Source organism: Osmerus mordax, chromosome 4, assembly GCF_038355195.1.
Source record: "Osmerus mordax isolate fOsmMor3 chromosome 4, fOsmMor3.pri, whole genome shotgun sequence".
Taxonomy (NCBI): domain Eukaryota; kingdom Metazoa; phylum Chordata; class Actinopteri; order Osmeriformes; family Osmeridae; genus Osmerus; species Osmerus mordax.
Window position 1 is genome coordinate 6,581,842 of NC_090053.1, and position 16,900 is coordinate 6,598,741.

Genomic DNA, 16,900 nt, shown 5'->3' on the forward strand with positions numbered 1-16,900 from the left:
CACTTTTATTACAGTAAATGCTACAGTACAGATTTAGGTGAAATTGTATTTGAAGTAGCACAATAACAAGACGTTGGGTCTATACAGTCAAAAATGTTGATAATAAAATGTAATAAAATGGCAAAGAGTGTAGCTTGCAAAGGTTTAGAAACTGTCACATTATTTTAGGAATTCAAAATTGAATCCAAGATTGTGTGTGTGTGTGTGTGTGTGCATCTGTCCAAATTAATATAAGCTTTGTAGTGAGTGGTCAGTAGCCAGTCTTAACTGATGGAAAACAAAGACAACATACAGTATATTCACATTAATCACATTAAAAGAAACATTTAATTGTATAATTAATGAGATTTACAAAAGAGCCGTCTTCAGTGTTTAATCTTAATGCTTTTTATCTCATCCACCTGCTCTGCTCCCAGGCTACCAATACACAACACGGCATGATCAAGGAGAACTACAACGAGGTCAGAATCATTACAAAAAGAAAATGAGGAAGAAAAAAAGCGATCTCAAGCTGCCACCCTCCTCCAGCCCTCCTCCCGCCCTCTACCCTCCTCCAGCCCTCCACCCTCCTCCCGCCCTCCAACCCTTCACCCCTCACCTACAATCCTCTAATGCCATCTGCACCACCAACGGGAGAACAGAGGCACCATGCCCATGCCAAGAGGCGGACAAAGACCCTGCCGGATCCCTGGAGTACGGGCGCTTTCAGAGAAGCCATCTTGGGAGTTGTTGCCGCGGCACCTAAAATGGCTGGATTGGCACACGAGGTGAGTTGCATCATGGTTCTCTGTTGGGTACCAGCGATGAGGGTGGTGGAGGGGGAGGGGTTGGAGTGTATATGAAGGGGTGAGGAGGGTAGGAGAATGGGGGGGGGGGGGTTCTCATTTCCTTCTCAGTCACACACAGTTCCTCCCCCCTTCTTCTCCAGCCTATCAGGGACTGCTAATTACCAGTGAAGGGTTGGGGCGTAGAGGGGGCTGTGTGGCAAACAAATTTAATGAGCTGGCACGATTGGAGGAAATCCTGCCTTTTTCTGTGGTCATGGCTCTTCTCCTCCTTGAATTTCCTCCTAACTGCCTCCTATAGCAGCGATAAAGTCAGTGACATTTGCATTTTCCTCTGCTGACATAGAGAGCACTGCGTTACTTAAGGGGATCCTGTAATCCTTATGTCATGGAATTGTTCACACAAATGGTGATCTTCGTTAATAGGTCTGCTACGGAAAGTTATTCTGTAGATAGCTATGCGATTTAGTCTGGATTTGCCTGTGTTGTATTTAGAAGATTTTTGGTTAATGTTGCTTTTAGTGCAGGCTGATAGGGTGGCATTGAAAATAATAAAATAGTAAAATGTTTTCTGATTTGGTACATTTATAAATTTGTATATTGATATTTGATCAAAACAAACATAATGCAAAATGTTTTCAGTTTGGTAGTGTGTGTGTTTGTGTGTGTGTGTTTGTGGGGGGGGGGCGGTCTGTGATTTAATCACAGCTAGTTTTTTTTCTATATATGATTAATTTTTGTTGAAGACTATTGTATTACTGTATGAAGATGTGTAGATTGTAGACCATATTAATATTCATATGTCATAGAATGTATATAGATAAATTCGTTATTGTTTGTTTTCCAACACCATCACCTTAAATGTATGGTCTTCATGGATTTCTATGACTGTGCCTCTGTTACACTTCTGAATATAAGTGCAAAACCTCACAAAGACACACACACACATACTCTCACACTGTCAAATACAAACACACACAGACAGAGCCACACAGAGACAGACCCATGTGTGCAAACACACACACACACACATACACAGAGAGCAGGAGACTTGAGTGCGAGGTTTAAATGCCGCCCTGTGCCCTCGGCGGATCCAGCAGCAACCTGAACCAGGAAGAGAGAGAAAGAGACACAGAGAGAGAGAGGGAGATCTAAAAGAGAGAGAGGGAAACACGTGTCTGTGTTCAGGGCCAACATGTGCAGCTGCAGCCCGGGCGTGTTAATGAACAGAACCCTGCGTTGCACATTATCATTCAGCCCCACTCTCTCTCTCCCCCTCAATGGCAGTTCAGCCTCCAACCCCCACCCTCCAAAAGTCCTGCTTTCCCACCATTGTCAGGGCTGGTACTGCTGCAGTCCTGGGCTTGGCTGGGGGCAGGGGGGACTGGGGGGCAGGGTGCGACTTGGGGGCAGGGTGGGAACGGGCCTCCAGACTAGACATGAGCAGATGCCTGAGACGTTAGACTGTCGAGAACATCAGGAGGGTCCTGCGAGCCTGTGTGTGCGTTTGATATGTGTGTTGGGAAGGGGAGGGGCTCTCATTCAGACACTGGAGTGCCACCTGACCATGTTCATTAGTCTATTCGGCCATGTCTGAGAAGGATGCGTGTGCTGCTGGCCTTTCTCTGCTAAATAAGGGAGGTTTAGTCACATTGCATATGCACGTATGTATGCTGTGCATGTGTGATCATGCTCAAATCCTTTACCTCCTCCCCCCCAGCTGAGTACTGGATGTGAAGGAGGTTTTCTTGGATTCGTTTAACGTTTAAATTATGACATTGTATGGGGGAGGCACCGAGCTGCCCCATTCTGCACTTGCAGTATGTGTTGTCAGTGGTTTCATGAAGCATTTAAGTCCTAGTTACTCTTTCTTAAATGATGGATTTTTGATCAAACTTTTAACATCAATGTCAAGTGTAAGGCAAGAACAGTTGATCCTAAGAGAATGTTAGAAACAGCTGCTGATCTGTGTGATTGTGACTGCTCTGTACAGCTGAGGTATCACAACGAGGTTGTTAAAGTATCCAGCTCCTTTCCTGCTGTAGAGCAGAGGAGAGTAGCACATTATTGATCTATGTAGCAACAGCATACAAAAAATATACCTAATTAATAAAAAATACAACATAAATCACATGTAGATGTTTAAAGTAGCATACAGTGGAAATAAAGTATGTCTTTATCGAGCTTCTTTATACAAGTGACAACCCTATAACCAAAATAAAGGAGGTGATACATGGTTAAAGGGTAGAAGACCTATTGGAGGAGCTGAGAGAAAAGCCGAGAGCGGGAGGGAGGCAGAAACAGAGATGCTCAGAGGGAGGAGAGACACGTGACTGTAGTAAGCAGTCAGGCGGCCATGTTTGAGCTCACAGCCTTACCTTGCCTTCACAGAGGGAGCCATGGCTGCTGGCGACTCTCTGAGTCACACACACACACATCAACACGCACGCCCGCACAGAATTCAGACCCACTGAAATGACAGGAGTGTCTGGGAATATATGTAAATGAGTGAGGAGTATGCGCAGGTGCATAATTGACTATTGTAGGATTGAGGGTGGCTGTACTGGGATAGCGTGCAAGTGTTTGGTGAGTGTGTGTGTACGGGGAAGGGGGGTAAGATGGGGGGGGGGGGGTCTGTCTGGAGCTGCATGTGACAGATGCTGCTGACAAGAGACACAGTATCCAACAGAAAGTCAGAGAAGGAGGCATGTTTGTGAAGCAGTCGTTAGTGTGTTTTGTCCAACTAGGAGTTTCTCCTGTGGTCCCAGCTGGTACCCTGTGGGTTTGTCTTTCAAAATACATACACATACATACAAATACATCCGTGCCTGCTTCCGCTGCAGGAGCATAGCGTAGCATTCAAAATAACATGAATTTGAGCTGAGAAGAAACAGATTTTTAAAGAAACAGATTTCTTAAAATAATCTGTCAGTTATATGTTGATGTTTGAAACAATAAGTTCAGGGGCGGGTATTAATCAGATCTTCAACAAAGAGCTGATCTTTCAGTAAAGAGTCTGACCTCAACGAGAGGTCAGGGGCCATATTTAAGACACCAAGTCTGGAGGCTTTGGATCCTAATGGGATATGGACACCTTAGCCTACAACTGGGGGCAATCTCTAAAATCCACTAGTAGACTGTTGGCTATTATGTGGCTATTAGTGGGTTTAAGGGGATAACACATACATACTGTTGCTGTGTGTGCATTCTTTGTTTCTCAGGAAAATAAAATTCAGTTGATGGGGATTTTTCATTTTGAAATGATGTGTGTTGTATAGCATTGACTTTCACTGTTTTGTTATGTTTAAGTGTAAGTGAACTCAGATGAAACTTGGTGAAAGGTAGCTATTACACGTATGTTGGAGAAGCCCAGCAGACTCGAAAGAGCTCCCTGGTTACCTCCGTGGAGTCCTGTCTGGCTGTGTGGACACTATTAATGTTTTAACATCTCCTCAGTGATATAGAGCCCCGCTCACCGGCCCGCCGTAGCTTTGGAGGAGGGCCAATGTAGGTCAGGACATCCTCATCAGGCCTCCTTATTACAACTTTCGCCGAGACTAATCTAGCACAAAGCCTGTCCCTAAGTATCTTAGAGGAAGACAGGGAGAAGTTTCTACATCCTGGGCTTTTCAGATTACGTCTGTCTGCATGAGCCCCCCAGACCAGGGGTCCTCTGAGTGCCGATGAGAGTAGAAGAGAATTAAGAGACTGAGCTGTTAATACTGCAGTCATATATAATCACACGGGAGAAGATGAGGTTTTGGGGGTGGGGGGGCCTTGAGTGTGACCCATATTTTTCTTTGCGTTATCCTAATCTTCTGCTCGATGTATATGGTGGCTCTACCAGGCCTGGAAAGTAATGATTGGTTCAGCCCCTATGCTTCCTGCCAAGATACTGTAGGCAATGGTAAAACCAGCAAAGTAGTGTCGAGGGGGACCGAGCGCTGTTTAAGCTTTGCTCTTACAGTATGAGTGTATTGAAGGGAAAGTATCAGGGATTGGCAAGGAGAAGCACACACTATTACTAACTTATCTTTCAAATGATGTACAAATCAAACCTTTTAGACCCCCCTCCAAACACACACACGTACATTCCTCCGTGTTTTTTCATCTAGACTCTTTTGCACATCGTAGAACAAGTTCCAGCTCAAGGCTGCAGCCGCCAGATCTGTGGCCAGTCTGGATGGAGTGGTGGGTCTGTCTGGCCACCCTGGTCTTGAGTCTGAAGGGGGGGGGGGGGGGGCTGCCTCTCCCCTCTGACCTCTGAGGGGGTTGCTAGGGGAAGGAGGCCAGCCAACTCAGCAATGTACCAGTGAAAAGGCCGAACTGTCAGAGTTGTCCAAGAGACATCAACCCCCCTGCCCCTCCACACACACACACAGTCTGTCTCACACACACTCTCTCACACACACACACACAGTCTGTCTCACACACACTCTCTCACACACACACACACACACAGTCTGTCTCACACACACTCTCTCACACACACAAACGCAGCCACACAGATGGCACAGGCCCAGAGCTAGGGAATGTCAACTCCGAGGGTGTGCTTTATTTCAGACTCTTTACCATAACTCCAGTCAATCAGTCCACCCCCTATAACACCAATCTGGTCTGGCAAAGTCCTAGAACCACACACACACCGAGCCTTCTACCCGTCTCCCAGAACCACACACACATACCCAGTCCTCTACCCACCTCCCAGAACCCCATACAGATCTGTGTTCACATCCCTCATTGTAGCCCTCCTTCCCCAGCCCTTATGGCTCTGTCTAGACTGCTCCTCAACCCAAGTCTACAACGCCTCCAAAGATCTTAGCCTGCACTCCCTGTCCCTCTGCCCTGTCCCACTGTCCCTGCTACTGGCAGCTTTGCCCACCTCTCATGCCATCCAAAACCATTCATGTCTCGGTGCTAAAGAGGTATTATGTTTCTACTTCCCTGGGTAACAGCATGCTGTTGTGGGAAGCTGAGGGGAGATGATTGCTGATTTACAACACAATTGTTGAAGTAGAACAAGAAGAGAATGCCAGACTTATGGGATGAAACCTTGTCTCAGGATTTGTGGAAAATGCTCATAGCATGTGTCAGCTACTACAGCTAAGCGTGTCACGTTGCGTGTCCTCAAAGTGTGTGTTTTCACGAGTCCTGCATGTTTGTTCGTGTTTCGAAACCTTTGTGCGAGTCGTGTGTGAGTGTGGTCTCATCTGAGGTCACACTCTTTCAGGGAAGGGGTCTTATGGAATAAAGGAGTCTGTATTTGCATACGCTGCATGCTGTCTGCAGAGAGGGAGCAGTCAAAAAAGATATCAGCGCTAGACAAAGAGATGGAGGACAAATCCTGCATTGTGGGACTGGTGGGAGAAAGGGGCTGTCTGAATTGGGGAGTGGGTGAAAATTGACAGAGAAAGAGTTTGCGCTAGTTCCCTGTGGAGATTAAAGCCTAGCGATCCCTTCATGCATACAGGCTGTAAATGAAGCAGGGGGACAGCATGCAGGGCGCGGGGGCCTGTTTGCAGAAGGGAATGAAAGGCTGTTTGTATTCCTGTTAGCGTCTCAAACAAGTCTCAGATAAAGATGAGTTGTGTTTATTAGCTGTTGCAGTCTGTGAGGTGCCTGTCACTATGGCTACCATGGAGATGTGTTGGAGAAATGTTTGATTCATGCTGACACATGGTGGAGGTTGGGGAGGTTTTATATTTTATGATTACTGAATCTGATCTTTCTTCTCCTTCCTTACTCCCAGGTCTGACTGTGGTGTGATTTCTGAGGCTCATGATGTTTACTTCGTGGTCAACCGTCCTGCCATGGGATGATTTTGAACAGAACCACTGCCCTACACCATCAGACCAACAAAGATGTTTAACGACTATCTCTTTCATACAGTATGATGAGCTACAGAACAAACTACTGTAGACATCTAAACTCGAGGAAGTTCAGGATACATGCTCTACAAAACCTTGCCTCCTTCTTCAGAAAACCTATCAGTTTGGAACTATGTCTGGCTACCATCTGACTAAAACATCTGATTATACATCTGAATGTCTTTTACTTGGCTATGCACATGCTTCGCTGATCTGAGACTGATTATTAAAGAAAACAGTAGGAGATTTTATGATACTGAATTGTTGTGCCATGAAATTAAGTGAATTTGTTGCATTTAGATTTGCTTGTAAATTGTATTTTAAAATGTAATATGTTTCCTAAATAAAGTGATTTTTTTTTGCTAAATAATTGTGTCTGGAATAATTCTCTAGTTATTTTCTAATAATCTAGATGATAAACCTACATAAAATCCTCTTATTTTATCAACGAAATAATTAGATAGAGCTCTCTAAAAATCACATTGTGTAATTTTCAAGCAGATATTAGGCTACATTAGACACATGCGTCAAGCACTAGCGCAGTTGTAGGGCTATCCCATCCGGCTCATAACCCCCCAAAACAGCGGAGAACAGTGGAAACGGGTGGACCAGACGAAACGTTAGTTGTGTCAGTGGTTGTCTGGGGATTTGACAGATTCACACGGTTATGTGTGAGAAACATGCGGGAAAGAGACTATCGGTGACCCCAGCGCCAGCTGCCATTAAGTTTTAATTAGCTGGTGAATGGCAGCGACGTGAGGCCCTGACTTCTGGACGTGCTTTGAATCCCGCCCCGCCGTTTCTTCTGTGGGAAAGTTTATCAGGCACACGCTTTGCAGAGGAAACCCCGCCCATGAAAAATAAATAATTATCCTACTTTATTCAATTAGGCCTTACGTTTGTGTGCTCCATAAATTAATTCGCAGTCTTACCAACTGGGTATAATTCCATAGTCTAAATCAGTATGGGCTTTATAACACAAATGTATTATTTTATAAAGGCCTACAGCAAAAAGTTTATTTAGAGAAAAAGATATTCTGCCAGATTGAAAAATATATATAGCCTATTGGAGAAAAGGAAAAAAAATGTTTAAATTCTGTTCGAATTGAAGGTTTGGAGACAGCGATTTTAACACCTATTTAGCATGTATTTTATAGGCCGAGTTGATGAACTCTAAACTAGGCAACACATCTCCCACCCTTGACCTCAATCACTGTCCGTCCTGATGGCCGGAATCAACAACAGATGGACACGAGTAAGGTCAAAAAGGGATTATTTCCGACTCCGATCATTATCAGAACGGTTTAGGAGACTGCCAAAACGTTACGTTGATTCCATATGGCCAAAAAACAAAACCTCAAAATAATAATAACCTATGTTTTCTTATTGTGCCGTATATTACTTAACCTATATGTATTATTATAATTCATAATGACCGATAATGTACGTTTAATTTGAGTCATCCTGATTTATTGTGACGATATTACCTTTGGTAGTCAATAATTTTTATTGGGCTTTTTTTGTTTAAAAAAACTGTGCTTTTTATGTAATTCTTATCTATTATCAGAAACGTGTATAGTATTTAACTGCAGTGTTAATCTTTAATTCTGTGTCAGTTTTGTGTGCTTTTTGTACCTTTGTTTGCGTTCAAACTTAAATTTGTCATCAAATAAGGATTTAGTTTCAACACCCATCATTTGCAAACATTGTGTGTGTCAGTTAGTCAGTTACAAAGTGCTTCTTGATGAGGGCAGAAGTGTGGCCGAGGGTCAGGGACCTGTTGGTAATGCCCTGGTGAGGGCTGGGGTCAGAGATCAGGGTCTGGACAGTCCCCTTGAGGCCAATAAACAGGACCTGAGAGATAGCAGTGTGAGGGGTCAAAGCTATAGGTCAAGGACCACAGATTAAGTGGTTTCCTGTTATTCCCAAGTGACAGCTGGGCTGAGATGGATAAGTAGAGACATGATGTGAGGTCTGTCACTATGCCAGGTTAACAAAAACTAACAATGGACAAAACAATGGATCTAAACCAACAACCAGTTAATGTCTGGGACCAATGGTAGTGGACACCAGATATAGATATAGAGCTCTAAAGAGAGAAACAATGAGCAAGCTAATAAGGAAAAAGAAAAGAAATTGCTTTGTGGATAATTTCTTTTTTTTACACAAAATGTTTTGAAGTTTCACTTTCATGTAGAAGAGCACTGATAGATTCAAACTGCATCAAATTATAGGTGAATCTAGTAAAATCTCTCACAGTAATGTAAATTAGAAAACCCATCACTATTACTTCCCAGCTGAATATCACATCAGCATTTCTAATCAAAAGTATCTAATTTCAGTCAAACAGTCAAAAGCACTCAGTGCTTAGAGACCAGAGAGAAAGAGAGAGAGAGAGAGAGCGAAAGAGAGAGCGAAAGAGAGAGCGAAAGAGAGAGCGAGAGCAGGAATCTCAGTGCCAACCAATTTAGCAGTCAATGTTGGAGCTATTCTACTTTTGGGGGGAAAGACCAGAGTAGGAATTGTTGACGTCTTTCCAGCCAGGGGCTATGTATATGATCTTTTAGCATAAGAAAGGAGATGGGGCCTGTGAACGTCTCTGACCCATCAACCTTTCTCCCGGGCTCTGAATGGAATCACTTGAGGGCTGCCCAGTCTCCACATCAGACCTGGGCCATGCCTAAACTCCTAATCAGGCGGGTTTTATGCATCCTACAACACCCTCCCCCTCTCTCACCTTGGCAGCGCCTCCCTCCACTGCTTCACAGTGAGCCTATACAGCAGTTTGTTTAAGGCCCCCAGCCCCCACCTCCTCCACTCACCACCTCCACCCATGGGCCCCAGACACTTGAGGAAGTCGGGGGAGCTGGTATGAGACAACAGGGCCCCTTCCCCTTCCTCTTCCTTCAGACCCTGGGCCTCCTTATCATCAATTAGTTCCCCCTCCACCGAGCTGTAGATCACAAAGTCCAATTATAATTGTAAATGTATCAGACTCAAATCACTCATGCTCTCGCGTCAAATTCAGATTTGTACAGATTCTGGGAGATCGAGGGAAAGTCAAATGACAAATTACTTCACGTTTCTGGCTGCATGTTTGAAATCAAACGTAATGAACAAACATGAATAACCGAAGTATTTACTTCACATACCCTAATTTGCCGGGCTCAATCAACACATATTTGATCTATTTAAAATGTATTATAAACTAAAAACATTTAGCAACTACAGAGCAAAAAAGATGTTGCTGTTTGTGTTAGGGTGTAGTGCTGAAAGGACAGCGCCACCTCTCTGGCTGCATGTTCAGGATCGCTGTGGGCCTACAGCGAATTAAAAAAAACATATCAATTTTCCTGCATTAATTTCGTTTGTCTATATCTAACTATAAAGGCCTGTATTGTGTCCTCTGTCTGTGGCTCGTGTATCTCGAGAACTGGGCCCTGTATGAAGTTGAAATTTGGCAGTTGTATTGCTCAAGACCCAAGGACGTATATGTTTGTGGGTGAATTTTTGGGGAGGAGCTGTCACGAAAAAATATATATATATACGCGTTTGGTAAAATAACCTCCTCTTGTGCCTATAACTTATGCCATCGTTTATATTACACTTATTGACAGTAGGCTAGCAGTGGTCACTCATTTCGATACTGGCATGTCAAACATCACTCCTACTATTACAGGCCGAAAATATCTAAAGATGCCAACCCATAAAAGTGTTCAAATTGGAAGTCTCACCTCAAGACCTACACTTTACCGCCTGTTAAACGATTATTAGTAACTTGTCCTGGTGTATTAGGACATCGGGAGTGCTGCCCTTGCACTCCTGGCTGTCTTCCCGGAACGGGTATTCACAACCTGCTGTGAATTAAATATAGGTCGATGTTAGGCCTATACATTCTTCCCTTTCCCCATAAGACTGACAAGTATTGGTCAAGTGTTTGGCCGTACCCCTTTCGTTGTAAATCTTATTTCCGAGATAATCAATACAAATGTAGTATTTCAAAATTCCATGTGAAGGTATAGCCTACAGACTACAAACACTGGGAAATCTATGAAACAAACGTAGTCTATAGCTAACAGAGCAGCCTGTTAAATTTATATATACAGGTGTATACTAACTTCAGAATATAAATATAAATTATATTGCGAAGTTTGATCTTTTAATTTGCATCTTATATTTATATTTTTGTATTCAGTATGTCATTATTGATCATTTTATCAGTGTCCGATGTGTGGACAATCAATCATTCATATATGTCAAACAATTGACGGGTTAAGATATACTAAAACTGCATTTGTTTGTTTTGTTAAACAATGCGAAATTCGTTTAAGTTTAGTCTAGACTAATAGCTCATTATATTGTAACTATTAAATATAGGCTAATTTGATGTATCATATGTTATCTTCAACAAATTCCATAGGCCTATCATTCGGTACACTTCAAATGTAGAGTAGGCCTAATATGTGCTCTTAAATAACGAAATGACAGAAATTGGGCTTCCTAAAATATGGTGAAATGTTAACGTTTAAAAAAGCATATGTTTGTGTCCATTCAAGTCAATTACAAGAGCGCAAGAAATATGTGTATTAGATATTTGAAGATCTGTCAAAGTATCACATGATACTCTCAGAAATCCCTTAAGCTGATCCAGTATCGAATGGTCACACTCATACCACAATCATACATAACATCAAATCTGGCCATGGACGAACAGAAAGCTGTAATTTCAACCATGGGGAGAATGAACAAAACTAAGGCCACCACTTATAAATTCAGCACTCATGGTAACGTACAATAGGTTTAGCACGTTTTAACAAATGCGATGGCTGCCAAGAAAGTAAGGAAAGTGTGATGTTGGCACGAGCTAGCTTGGCATCTGGTAGACAGGAGCACCATGCTGCTCCGAACAGGCTGACGAACACGTGTATGTTTAGTAGTCTAGCCAGAGCTAGACTGCAGTGCTGCATGGTGTCTCACTTTCATCTGTGTGATGGAAAGACAATACATGGGTCTGGGAGGATTTTTGTATTTCATGTAGAAAGATCCATAGCTGTGTAGATTTCTCTCTGAGTGAGTGAGTGAGTGAGTGAGTGAGTGTGTGTGTGTGTGTGTGTGTGGTGTGGTATGGTGTGTGTGCAAGTGTATGAATGGGTAGATTGCGTCATAACAAGCAGACGGCTGGAGGTGGATATGACAGTAATGTCTCTCTGCTCAGAGGGGTGCAGAGTTGAGCCCTCTCAAAAACCAAAACTCCGGAGACTCTGTGATGGACCTTCATGGAATCTTTTAGAGAATGAATCCAGGACCTCCCATGTAACAAAGAGTCTTTGTTGGGGTGAAATGTTAAACGCTTTTTTCAATTAAATAAATGCCTCCTGCTAAGGAATAACAACCAAATGTGTATGTTTTATACTTCATCTCTTTGTTGTTCAGAGATAAGAATGCACAGTTTCTAGTCTGAGAGAGGAAGAGAGAGAGAGAGAAAGAGGCACAGGATCTACACTGAGCCACAATTACCCATATGCGCATGCTTGCACTCAGAAGTAGAGCCCATCAGAGCTAACACAGTATGAATGAGACCATTTATTGGTGAGAGATGAGGATGAAGCCAACCCAGTCAGTCCCAGATCAGTCTTGGCAAGGACGCAGCTCTGTAGCGATTGGCTGAAATCAGTATGAATCACAAGAGTCAAAGGTAGAAGGTTGATTGTGTTAGCTGTGCTGAGAATAGCACTCTGAAGAATGGCAGCTGCACAAAGACAAAATGGAAACACAGTTTTCCTTTCAAAAACCTGAAACTTAAACTGTCACTCAAATGAATTAGATTTATGACAAATGTGGTCATATTTAATATGTATTACGAGTAATAATAACTCAAAAGCACATGTCTAATATTACCACATAGGCTACTACCATGTGATGTGAGATGGTTCAAATGTTATTAAGTCTAATTTCATAGACAGATCATTCCACTGAATCTCTCCTTGGATTATTCTGTATTTTCTAAATATGATCTCACACCAGTGTAAAAGGCCATGAACAATCTCCATTCGACAAGCCCCTCAGGGGTCTTCAGACTCACATCCACAGGAATGCAAAGGGACATTCCTACAGGCTGGTTCTGAACACCATCATCAGTGACATTAGGACCTGTCTGGGACGGGATCTTTGTCTTCTGTTCTACCCTCTGACCCCAGACTGTCTGGAGGGCCTCTGGGACAGAGGGTCAAGGTCAAGGGGAAGGGGGGTGGGCCCAGGCTGCATCTGGGGATGTGACACACACCCTGTCGTCTGGGAGTGAAGGGCTCAGACAGTCCCAAATGTCTGTTTGAGGGGATACCATGTACCCCGTAGGACCCCACCCACTGTCTGCCCCACCCCCATCACCCCTGGATGAACAGGGGGGGGGGGGTGCTGATGTCTGGGTCTGAGCTCTGGTTCCCAGACAGGATGTATAAAGAGAGTACGTAGACACAAAGACACAAAGACTCACATAATCGCAGGATAGAACAATATTCTCACACATCATGGTTTATTGAATAACGTGATGCTGCCCGTCCTCCTCTCCTACTGGCACAGCTGTCCTCAATTTTGCCATGTTGTGATATGTATGTATATATATACATTATATATAACAAACACAGATCATACTCTTTTTTTCTATTCCCCCACCATGAACAGGAACAACTTCTAAACTAAACATAGGTGAGAATCTACAACATGGAGTCTGGTCATGTGATGAGGTGTGAAGGGAGGGAGGGGGCTGGTCACAAAGGGCTGTAGGTTCGAGGGACAAAGAGGAGTAATGGATAACCCTGGTGAGGTGCTGGCATACTTGCACTCGCCATGAGAAGAGAAGGGAGCCCAGTGGGCATCAGTACAGTCTGAACAAGGTCATAGTGCCCCCTACAGGTTGCAAAAGCCTTCACATTGTTCTTAGGCAAGCAGAGATGGTCCCGAGTCCTTACCCATTCTGCCAACCGTTGACAAACAATGTACTCCCCTCGTGTTCCCTGATGCACACACACACATACACACACAGACACAGAAGCAGACACACATGCACACACATACATGAACGCACATCACATACACGCACACACACTGACATCCGTGGCTCCAGACCTCCCTGGTGATCTGCAGTGGAGCGTGTAGCCACCTGTCAATCATCAAATCCCGCCCGCTTTAAGAGAGACATTTCGTCTGGGACAACGGCGCGCCGTCCCTCCCCATACATTCTGCCTCCCCTAGCAACCATCGTCGGGTGACTATGAGGCTTTGTCCCCTCACAACGGGAGTCCGCCATTGAACCCTGGAGTCCATAGCAACCAGAGGGTGCCAGAAAGGGCCTTTTCTGTAGGCTGGGTGAAAGGCCTGTTCTTGTCCCTGAGTCTGGGATTCATAGGATGGGCCTGAATGGTGTTCCCTCCTCCTATTAAACGCTGGTGTAACGGAGCGTATGAAGGGGCTGGCCGTGAGCGGATAGGATCATGGCTAATCTGCTGTTCCTCTCTGCTGTGGTCCGATAGGGACACTTAAGCAGCCTCTGTGGGCAGTTAGCGGACTGTGGTGGCCTGGGGTTTGGGAGGAACGGAGAAGGGGTGGGGTGGGGTTGGGGTTTGGAGGAACGGAGCAGGGGCCGGGGTAGGATGGGGTTTGGTGACAGATGGGTAATGCCAGGGAGGGGTGGGCACAACTAGGCAAAGCAGAGCAAGGTAGAGATGGCCACGGCCGGGGAGGACTGGGGAGGCAATCACAGCAGAGCGGAGCTGACACAGCTGGACAGGTCTTGGGAGTGCTGGTGGTCCATGGGATGTGGCAGAGCAGAGACAGTTGGGGAAGGGTGGAGCGGAGAGCAGGGTTCAGAGAGGTAAATAAGGACAGTTTCCATAACTTCACTTTAGTAACATGTTTGGAAAGCCCACGACAGCAGCAAGCTCTAAGAACTGTCGTTCAGCACAGGGGGACGGAAGAGGCGACGTGAAAAGAGAAGGCGGAACAAGGGAAGTTTATGAACACTTTCATGGACTTGTGGATGCTTTCACAGTCTGTTTTTACAAGGGTTTTTAGGAGTAAATGAACACCCAGGCCTGAACGCCCCATTACACTAAACATATCCCCACACATCTCCTGAAGACTGTAAAGTTAACACCCTGGATCAGAGGCTGGTGATGGCATATAGAAAGGGATCAGGAAACCCTGATCCCTTACCCTGATGCAAATACGACAGCATAACCACAACGTACCATCCCTCCGGCCACATACTGTCACCTAGCTATTGTATGAAGGGATGTACTACACGTGAGTAACCTTAAATCGTCAAAGCCAATAACCAAATGTGAAATACAGGTACTGGACATCAAAAGCTTTTTGTGTTATGGAATTGCACATTACAAACCAATAAAAGTTCACAACCACTATGTGGAGACGAAACCTACAGCTGTAGGTTCGTCCTTTATCATGAGTGAGGGTCTCACTGGCCTCCCTTTATGAGCATGCTTTGTATGGCTTCCATTCTAAGCTTCCATCCTGGGTACTCTTTCCCACCCTCTTCTTCGCTAGACCTGTCAATCAGAGGTGCTGATTGACCTCAGGAGGCAGGCAGTCAGTCGTTGTTTCTAAAAAGCGAGGCCTCACACTTCTCCCTGCCCCTCCCTCTCCGCATGGCCCCATGTCTCTTCGAGCGCACCCTCTCAATACTCACTCAGTCCTCTGTACTGTACACAGTACCTCTCCTCCTGCTCTCTCTCTCTCTCTTTCAGATGAATGATCCTCCCTCTCCTCTACATTCCCCAGCCTTCCCCTCTCCCAGTCAGCAGGACCATCCCTCAGGTCAGTGTCTCAGTAGAGACAGAGTGGTGGTCCGGGGCCCCAGAGCTGCTGCTTCTCTCTCCCAGGGTCCAGGCCCCCCCTCACCAAAGGCCTCCCTGACCCCGGAGGGGAGGAACAGGACCATAAAGAAGGTCTCTGATTTAGTTTTAACAGGCCGCCGTATCCGCCCTCTAAGTGGCTGATGAATATACATGAGGAAAGTTTAGGGTAAAGAACTGGAGGCTGTGTCTGTGTGTGTGTCTGTGTGTGTAGAGGGGGGAAGGGCTGACATCTGAAGGGGGAGTGGTGTTCCCTTATTCACAGCAGGGCTGCATCTCGTTTAATTGGAGCACTTGTGGCACCATTACCTCCTTTACTCCGACGCGTTACAGATGACAAAAGAAAACAGCCCTAAGCCGGCTTTTGTTCAGGGGGAGAGTAGAGAACAGATTCCTGTGTAATGCTGCTGTGGGAATCAACCATACCATACCCCTATAGGAAGACTCACTCCCAGGCCAGGATAATATAAATAAAGACGATGATTTTTTATAGAATCCCAGTTTTTTCTTTTCATGTACACATTTTTTGGGGAAAATGGTTGATGAGCTGAATGACATTGATGTAATGTAGGCACGTACTATACACATATTATGGATTATGGATTCTGTACAGCTTGCTATGAGGCAATACTATTCCCTAAATATAAATAGCTTGAAAGTATTTTGTTTGAACAAACGAAAAACACATTTGTTTGTTTAATGTCTCGAGTGAAATCTTTTTCCCATCCCATCTTTTTCTCAATGCAGCATCAAGAGATTGGTTTCAGTTGGTCAATTCTACCTGCCGAGCTATGAACCTCCTAATTGTTTAACCTTTGACCTTAGGTCACGGTCATGAAGAACGGTCTTAATGTGTATGTTGTCCCCTGCAGTCACCCTGGTCTCCCATGAGAGCAACAGGGATTGACCTCTCATCCTTCACCCCTGTCTGATCTTTCTGGAGAGTGGTCCGAGGGAGGTTGGGGTCAGGGCAAGCAGTGGTCTGAGTGCTTACATTTGGATGAGCTCGACACGTATGTGGAGCTGGCACATGGTGTGTTCATTATGTCTGAGCCACGTTCATTGGTTAGTTTGTGGTAAATCAACTCTAGACATGTAAAACATTGCTGACCACCTACATATGTGATCCCACAACAAGTCAGAGGGTGAATTGTGTTGTGTGTGACTGGTTCACTGTTTTAAGTTCAAACAAAGCAATCCCAGCCTAATACTGTACATTGTAGCCATAATTTGCAAAGGAAGTCTGTACTTTGGTTGATTGTTATGCACATGATTGTGCATAACAATCATGTGCAAATGTATTACAATCTTCATTGAGAAATGATCATAAAGAATCTTCTCTATTATGTAAAACGTAGTATGTAAGAAGTATGTAAGT